Source organism: Schistocerca cancellata, chromosome 1, assembly GCF_023864275.1.
Source record: "Schistocerca cancellata isolate TAMUIC-IGC-003103 chromosome 1, iqSchCanc2.1, whole genome shotgun sequence".
In the NCBI taxonomy this organism is placed as follows: Eukaryota; Metazoa; Arthropoda; class Insecta; order Orthoptera; family Acrididae; genus Schistocerca; species Schistocerca cancellata.
The window spans coordinates 351267195-351276543 of NC_064626.1; the positions used below are offsets into that span (position 1 = coordinate 351267195).

The following is a 9349-nucleotide window of genomic DNA, read 5'->3' on the forward strand; positions in this document are numbered from 1 at the left end:
CAACTGGTTCTCCCGTAGCACTCTCCATACAGTGACGTGGTCAACGTTACCTTGTACAGCAGCAACTTCTCTGACGCTGACATTAGGGTTATCGTCAACTGCATGAAGAATTGCCTCGTCCATTGTAGGTGTCCTCGTCGTTCTAGGTCTTCCCCGGTCGCGAGTCATAGGCTGGAATGTTCCGTGCTCCCTAAGACGCCGATCAATTGCTTCGAACGTCTTCCTGTCGGGACATCTGTCTCGATACAAACGTCCGCGCCACGGCTATTGCCCCGTGCTAATCCATACATCAAATGGGCATCTGCCAACTCCGCATTTGTAAACATTGCACTAACTGCAAAACCACGTTCGTGATGAAACTAACCTGTTGATGCTACGTACTGATGTGCTTGATGCTAGTACTGTAGAGCAATGAGTCGCATGTCAACACAAGCACCGAAGTCAACATTACCTTCCTTCAATTGGGCCAACTGGCGGTGAATCGAGGAAGTACAGTACATACTGACGAAACTAAAATGAGGTCTAACATGGAAATTAAACGTTTCCGGACACATGTCCACATAACATCTTTTCTTTATTTGTGTGTGAGGAATGTTTCCTGAAAGTTTGGCCGTACCTTTTTGTAACGCCCTGTATATGACAATACATCTGAATTTTAGTAACTTAGAGATCAATTTTTCGTCTGTACCTTATCCACAATTTCTTCAAGACCACCGGCACCTTGGGTTGTTGAACATTTTCTCAACATACGTACCTTGGACAGAAGGCAAGTCGTTGCGTGAGCACGCAGAGAGAGTGTACGGCTTGTTATAGATTCTATCATGCCCAAGAATGGAGTTCTTCGGACGTACGATTACGTCAGAGAGGAGTCGGAAGGAAACAGTAGCAGTGACGGATAGGAAGAGCGCATCTGCCAATGACGCAACGGGATCTTGCGGGTAAACGCACAGCGGCCCGCTGCGAGGGGCCGACTTCTCCGGAAGAGGTAGCGTGACGTCAGCAGGGGAGCGCCGCTCCCACGTGGCGCGGTGCTCCCGCGCGATAAGCAAGCAGCCGCGCTCCAATTGGCGATATAAGCGGCTCTTGCGGACCCCGAAGGCTGCAGTCCGCTCCGTCGCAATGAAGCTCTCCGTCTTGTCGCTCTTGGTCGCTCTGTGCGTCGCGCAGACGCTCTGCTACGTGCTGGACGTCCCGGCAGTCCCGGACGTGGTTCTGGGGCCCCTGGACGAGGCCTCCAGCACGGAGACGGCACCACTGGAAGGCGGCGAGGGGGCGCATGCTCAGAGCGAGCAGTTGGTCGTTACGGGCGCCTGGCCGACCAAGGTGCTACCGCTGCCGCGCATCCTCAGCAGGGTAGCGGGTAGGAGGGTCTACTCCTCCTCCTCCAGGTCCCTCTGTCCCCAGGGACAGCTCCCTGACAGGCTCGGCATCTGCAGGGATATCTGGTGACGCGCTTCACGGTACGTCATTTCAGCGTTATCTGATTAAAGACACAAACTCATGTTCGCCCTTCCACATATAGCAGTCCCTTAATCAAACGTTAACTTATACTGGTCGATCTATGCTTATACACCACACCATCATCAATAATATTCCTAACTTTCCAATTTCCGAGTTTGTGCCTTGTTGAAGTAATCGTTTTTTCTATCACATCTCGACGATTTCCCTTCTGTCATGAGCTGGAGCGCCAGGTGCAGCTTTCGGACTCTCGCTGTTTAGACACGCTAGACAGAGAGCAACAGCGATCCGCGGAAGCTAGAATAGCTGTCGAGTTAACCATAAGCCGTTTGCATGGAGTAGTGTACAAAAACCTGCACCAGACATTTTCATCCGTTCCGTTCTTCGGCTATGGACATCCACGTTGGTTTTCATGTTTTCTAATGTCATCTACCTCCTGTCCGCTTCCATTATGTCTTTCCTTATGTCTTGGAATCATGTAGAGTCTCTCTAGGTCCATGTACCATCTGCTCTCCAGGCTACATGTCCTGCTTCCGTCCGCTTCATTTTCCTTCTTGATGCAATAATTTACCAACAGCCGTACGTATTGTAGAAATTTATTTTATTTTATGAACTTCTATGTGCTACCAGTTTCGGCATTATATTGATGCCATCTTCAGACCCCACTCGTCATAGTCGTAAAATCGCTACGCACGGAAGCAGCCATATAACTGGATCCGTGAATCAATTCGTCCTGCAACAGCTCTTGGTGGCCGGGCGACACAGAAGAATTGATTCACGGATCCAGTTATATGGCTCCTTCCGTGTATAGCGATTTTACGACTATGACGAGTGGGGCCTGAAGGTGGCATCAATATAATGCCGAAACTGGTAACAGAAAATAAAATAAATTTCTACAATACGTACGGCTGTTGGTAAATTATTGCCTCAAGAAGTTCATGCCAGCCGTCGTCCCACGATCCATAATGGATCAACGAAGATTTCATTTTCCAGTCCAGTCCGTTCTCACATCCAGTTGTTTGCTTCCCACGTATCACAGAATCTCCCACCATGCATCTCTCTATTTTTTACTGAACAAACCTGGCTGTTTTTGAATGATTTTCGCTTTAAAAAACCACACTTCACTGGCATGTCAAAACTGGTAACACACAGCGATCTCAGCTTTCCTTTTCACATACATTAGAACCGTAACATAGAAAATCCCAGTTACTTTACCAAAAGTTTTCCAGGAAGTTTTTGTTCTACTAGCACTTCTTAATCTGTCCATCCTGTTGTAGCCTTCAACTACCTAAACACAAAACCACATCTACCAGTTCTATGACTCACTGTCAGTTGATAACAGTTTCTTTCTATTGTGTTCACGGCATAATACTTTAGTTTTATTCTAAGAGATTTTCTAGCCTATTGTTGAACTCGGTAGCAAACTCGGAAATCTGGAGATTGTGAATTTCGCAAAGAAAGCTTGAAAAACTACAGTAATAATTTTGTTAACGTTCTTACGCTGTTTCTATAGCCTTCTCCAGAAATCTTTTTTCCTTGACTGTGAAAGAGGATGAAACTTGATGAAGGAATCGGCTGCGTTAACAAATCGATCGCAAGATTCTCAACAAATAAGGCACGATGTGACTCTTAGTACAATCGGGCCTCAGGGCGATTGACACGAAGAATAAACATATTTCCATACGCTAACAATAAAGATATCTAGTGTAGCAATACTACGTAGAATAATTATCAAGCAGATTATACTGTGTTTGCATATATGATCTTTCATGATGATACGGCGACTGAAGACGCTAGTGAAGTGATTTTCGCAGTTTGTTAACTGTATGTGCTTGTATGTCAGTGTGCTGTTCTCTTCCTCATCTTACGTCGACAGTCTTCACTTCTTCGCAAATCTTCTGCACACGACATTCTTGATAGCCTGTTTTATATATTTTGGTCTTTGTCATCCATATAATACTACTCTTCTACTGATCCTGCCAGTGGCAAAAAACTATTACTACAAGTCAAATGTCACAATTTCAGAGACTTTCTGGTGTCATGAAGATATGATTTTTTGTAATGGGTTTGTTTATAAGTAACTCATTTGCTACCAGTCACAATTTTCTTTATTTTATTTTTCGCACGACGCGTTTCGGGAAGTGATTCCCATTTTCATGTGCGTTTTTTTTTGTGTATGTTTGTTATGTCATTTCTATGTGATGTTGTCGATGTGTGAGATTCTGCTTAATTCCGTTGACTTTACTGCAATATATAAGAAAACACGCGATTTTTAGTTGGTTATCGATCTTTTTGTGAAGTCAGTGGCGAAATTTATAAGAATTTGTACTTACAATTTCCTTATGGCCCATTTGTGCAGAGTCTCACACACACACTAAACATCACACACACCTTGTTGTACACTTTTAAACATCGAAAACGTTTTCATAAACAAAACAGTTACACAGATGTTTCCACAAGTAGTCAACAGAGATGACATTATAGGTCTTCCAAAGAGTATGATATGCTTTTGTACAGAGGTTACTTACCTTAACAATTTGGATCATAATTGACTTATATCTATTTTGCAAAATCAAAGAAATGAAGCAGAATCTCACACATCGACAACATCACATAGAAATGACATAACAAACACAAAAAAACACTTGAAAATGGGAATCATTTTTCGAAACGCGTCGTGCGAAAAATAAAATAAAGAAAATCGTGACTGGTAGCAGATGAGTTATTTATAAACAAACCTATTGTTTTCACAGTCGCAGGTTTTCAGAACCACTTATAATGGATCAAATCTGATTTTTTGTATATAGAGTGGGGTGGCTAGTGAGGAGCGTGCGTAACGGGAAATTTAAAGTAGACTCGTGTGGCAATGAGAATTTGGTTCGAGGAGGGAGACCTGCCAGGGTAATTCGTGCAGCTGTGCGAACCCCTGTGCAAACGTGGCTTAGCGGCCAGCACACCTGCCTTAGTAAGCAAGAGACCTGTGTTCGATTCGCGCCCTTGGCACAAACTTTCACTCGCCATTGCAGTATATATGCATAAAAACTCTTACTGGTTCCTTTAGCATTTGCCTCGCGTATAAACCTGATTTTTGTTTACTTATAACATTTCTTCATGTTGTATTTTATCTGTACATTAAATCCATACCATCCTTCTATAACACGATATCTCATTTCATTGCTTTTTCTACAACAATTTTTGCAAGACCATACAGAGCGGTACCTTGGAATTACAACCTTAGACACATTTTCCTCTGTTTCATCTCAATATTTGGCATCAATAGAACTAGGTTATCGAAAGATATGGTTCCTTTTAGAGCTTAAAAAATACGTCTCTTAGAAAAGAAATCGCTGTATCTGTAGCAATAAAAGTAATAAATGAGAGGACGTTTATTTCTAGCTGCCACAGATATTTTCTCTCTCTCTCTGATTGTAGTTTTCGTAGACTTGACACTAAGCTGTTTAGGGTACATGAAATTCAAGTTGCAGCACGAAGTAGTTTCATTATCACACAACTGACAACTACTTCCTACTTATTATGTACTATGTTCCACAATTAGAAGCTTACAGATTTATAAACTTATAGATATTGAACCAGAAAGCTTATAAAATCTGTTGAAGTATCGTTTTGTAGAAAAATGAGTCAACTCTTCATGATATTTTTAAGCAAATTTGTCTCTTAATTTGTGATACAGCAGTCACCCTACTTGAAATAGATTTTCCTGCCGTAACTCGTTGCAAAGTGGGATGATTTTTGCCAAGGAGACGAAAGTTGTTGTGTCAGAGTGTACTTAAACGGGAAGAATCGAGCAAATGAACAGTATTCAGAGAATAACGTTCAGAAGGAAATCGACGAAAATCTACCTTTTGAAATGCAGTTTTAGAATGTAATTTCTTGTCAGGAATACTAAATACTTTATTTTTTTCGCTGCGAAATAATATTAGGGAGGAAACCTCTCTGAAAAACGAATTTTACACATTTATGTAGGTAATTTCCAAAGTTTAGATAACACAATGACCACCGTTTTGAGAGTCTTGCGTGTCAAGGTGTCTAGATGAAATCACACCACGAAAATATCTTTGAGGCACAAAATTGGTACACATTGTATAAAATATTGATTATACTCTTTCTGGAATAACAAAATTAACACTAATCACAATTCACTGTTCTCAGAACGTTCCGTGGCAAAATGGGAAGCTCTTTGCCCAACGTAGATAAGGCGTTCATGTTGTTGTTGTTTCTGTTGTCGTTGTCTTCTGTTCGAAGACTGCTTTCAGGCAGCTGTACACACTAGTTTGTCATGTGCAACCTTCTCCATCTCTGCATAACTAACATAACCTACATCTATCTGAACATACTTACCTTACTCAAAGGTTGGTCTGCCTCTAAAAATTTTACTCCCCATACTTCCTTCCATTACCAAATTAATGATTTCTTGATGCCTCAGATTGGGTCGCATCGAACGATCCTTTCTGTTACTCATACTGTATGATAAATACTGTGGGGAGAACAAACCAAAGACTGCGATTCATTGGCAGAACACCTAGCAGGTGCGACAGTAAACAGACTTCTCCGCTCTGTTCTGGAGTATTGCTGTGCAGTGTGGGATCCGCATCAGGTGAGACTGACGGATGGCATTGAAAAAGTTCAGAGAAGGGCAGCTCGTTTTGTATTATCGCGGGAGATAGTGCCACACACGTGATATGTAAATTGGAGTGGCAGTCATTAAAACAAATGAGTTTTTCGTTGCGACGAGTTCAATCACCGGTTTTCTTCTCCTATTGCGAAAATATTCTGTTGGCAGCCACCTACATAGGAAGAAATGAGCATCACGACAAAATAAGAGAAATCAGGGTTCGTACAGAAAAATTTAAGTGCTCGTATTTTTCCGAGCGCCTTTAGAGAGTGGAACGGTTCACAAAGGTTTTTCTTGCCCTCAGTGAAATTAATATTATTTTGTTTTGTACATATTGTGTAATAACGTAAGTCAAGTGTAAATTTGGTCGACAGAATACACTTTTCATACAGTTTTTAAAAGTAATCGGGTTGTGTGTGTTTCATGTAAAAAAGAATAAATTCAGTTACTACTTAGTCATAAAATTGTGTGCTATGAATCGTTTCTCTCGAGCGATTTTTCTACAAATAGCAAAATTTTTTAACGAGCCCGCTCACAAATTGTCAAAACTCAATAGTTCCGTACTTCTATTGATGACACTATACGTAAACGACGGTAGAAAACTGAAACCAAAGAACAAAAATGTCGAGGAAGCATTATGATATTAGACGATCCTCGATTAGTGGTATATGGAACACTTGACGTGAGAAGGGCTATAAAGACAAAGTAATGTATCCGTCTCCATAGCCCTATCACACCGACAATCCTCTTGTTGGCGGAGAATGGAAAAGAATGGCATAACACCGTGAAATCTGTACAAATTAAATAAACGGTGCTGTTACCGATAGTACACACTTTTTGACGAGACGCCCTGTTATTGTCAGACTACCAAAACATTAGAAAAACTTATAAATAGCACACTTTGCTGTCTCAGTCACATGACTGAATCATAAAAAGTATAGTTTGACAGACCGAAAAAGTTGACTGATAAGAAAATAGTTTTTTGATCGCGTACCTTTACTTCAGTTCCTAGTTCACATTTAGACAGGTGAACTGTTCAACAGGTCGTGCTGAGGTATGTCAGAGTCTATGAGCAGAGAGAGGCCTTCTGCAGCGTCACTGTTGACTCGGCGTGTTTCGTCACGAGGTTGGTTTGTTGCGTGGGCGGTGCGCGGTGGCACTTGTTTGTTTCTATTCCGGCGTCTCGGTAACAAAGCAACAGGTCACGCATGTGACGGGGACCATATGTATATTTGCCTGCCAAGCACTGCGTGACGCAGCGTACGTCGCGTGTTGCGCATGCGAGTGTTTGCTGGGACAGGGTCCGTGTTTAAAGTTTAGCGCAACAGAGCACAGATAGCGCAATGTGACTCCAAGACAAAAGGGGTAATTTGTCTGTTGCAACTCCTCAATCCTTTAGACCGTATAGGATGAGCACAAACTACAGACTAGAGCTCAAGAGGTGGTCAAACAGGAAAAAGAACGAAAAGGTTAATGTTCCCTATGTCCGAAAATGGGCGCTGAATGTACACTGAAGCGAGTCGTGTCATACAAATTTCTAGGAATAACAGAATGTTACGTGTGAAAGACCTATCATACTTTTTAAAATTTAGTCTTTGTAACATGTCCAAACACCGGCTCTACTGCCATCAACGTTGTGATTAAAGTGACACAGGGGAAAATAACTATAATATTTATATCTCTCTCCCCTTACGAGCTTTAATCTAATCGTAAGTTACAAAAAATGGTATTCAGTACGGGTTATTACGGATCTTGGACAACACGGATAACCGAAAAACACGTATAGTCTAAAATACACATGTTCTTACCGGAAACTGCTACTTATTGCGTTTACAAAACGTGGTACATGTTGTAAGCCCATTATATTACTTATGCTCAATTCGCTGAATACTGACAACTTATTTACGAAGTTATCTTCAAAACGTATTGTATTCAGTATCACTTGCCTTCATTTCACTTTGGGGAAATAATCTAGTTTTCCTGTTCCCTTGTTCACTCAGTTTCCTCCGGAAAGTCAAAACATCGATACAGTTAAACGACTTTTGTCATCCATGATCTAATAAGAGATAAACGCATTTCAGTGCCCGGCGTTCGCTTAGGTTCGTCGAACACCGCGTCTCCGCTATTCCGAACGCTTTGTTCACTTAACAGCTCAAATCCGGGTTCAAAGACATATCTGTGCTTATTATCAGACTACCAAAACATTAGAAAAACTTATAAATAGCACACTTTGCTGTCTCAGTCTGCCTAAAAGTTAACCCTGAATTCTCGCTAAAGCATCGACTTACTAAATGACTGGATACATACTCTACATGACGGCTTTCTGAAGATGGGGTTGCACTACAGTTCGCTTTGTCAGTGAACGGAACTGAAGATATGAACCCCAAAATGAAGCAGGCATATTGTAAAAATCACCGACAGCACTTGCGATATGACCCAAAATCTGTGGTCGGCAGTCCCTGTACGCGTTGCAACTTGCTATGTAGGGAATTACAACACGCTGACTGTCGTTATTTCTCAGTAATCAAAAAGAATTGGTTTTGTTGCCAGTCACCATGATTTTATCAGCTTCTGTGTCCTTGAACTAATGTTTTGACCACTGCATGCTACAGGATGTACATTTCGTAGCACCAATCAAAAATTAATCAAATTTTGTAAACATAATTTAGTTCTGGTTGACGTTCCAGTCCTTTCAGATGCATTATTTCGTAACATGAAAATTGGGGACTAAGCATGTGTAGTGATGCCTATGTGTGTGTTGTCTATGTTGCAGAGGCCTACCGGGGCGCCGATCGCGGCAGCCGAACCTCACACTGAATGCTCGTGGGCGCTGCCAGACGAGACTGTCTGCATGGAGAAGCAACGGCGTGGTCCAGCCGCTGCCAGTTATGTGATCAACGTTATGTGACCCACGTTATGTGATCAACGGAAATCACAACACAACATCTTCAATATCTCCTGTTGATTGGTGCCTTTTTATACTCTTTGTATTCATACTGGAAGGAATTTTGTAAATAAAGTATACGAAAAGTCTATGTTTAAATATTGTTTTACTACATAGCAGAAACCGCTGTTTGAATAGTAACATAGATTGGTCTTTTCGCTCATATAACGAAAGAAGATGCTTAATTCTCTACATCTGGCAGTAAGTTTGTGAGTAACAAGTACGCAAGAATATGAAATCTATGACACAATGGTTCGTCAACCTGACTGTACCCAATGGTAAATCTGAAACATCAGAAATGTTATATCAGTAAA

At 41.5% G+C, this 9349-nt stretch overlaps 1 long non-coding RNA gene across 1 annotated transcript; it reads left to right on the forward strand.

The window, feature by feature from the left end:
• Window positions 1–1081: 1081 nt before the first annotated feature.
• LOC126161442 (uncharacterized) lies at window positions 1082–9134 on the forward strand. The gene is made up of 2 exons (XR_007534912.1): window positions 1082–1460; window positions 8865–9134. It is a non-coding gene; the product is annotated as an uncharacterized LOC126161442 (long non-coding RNA).
• Window positions 9135–9349: the final 215 nt, after the last annotated feature.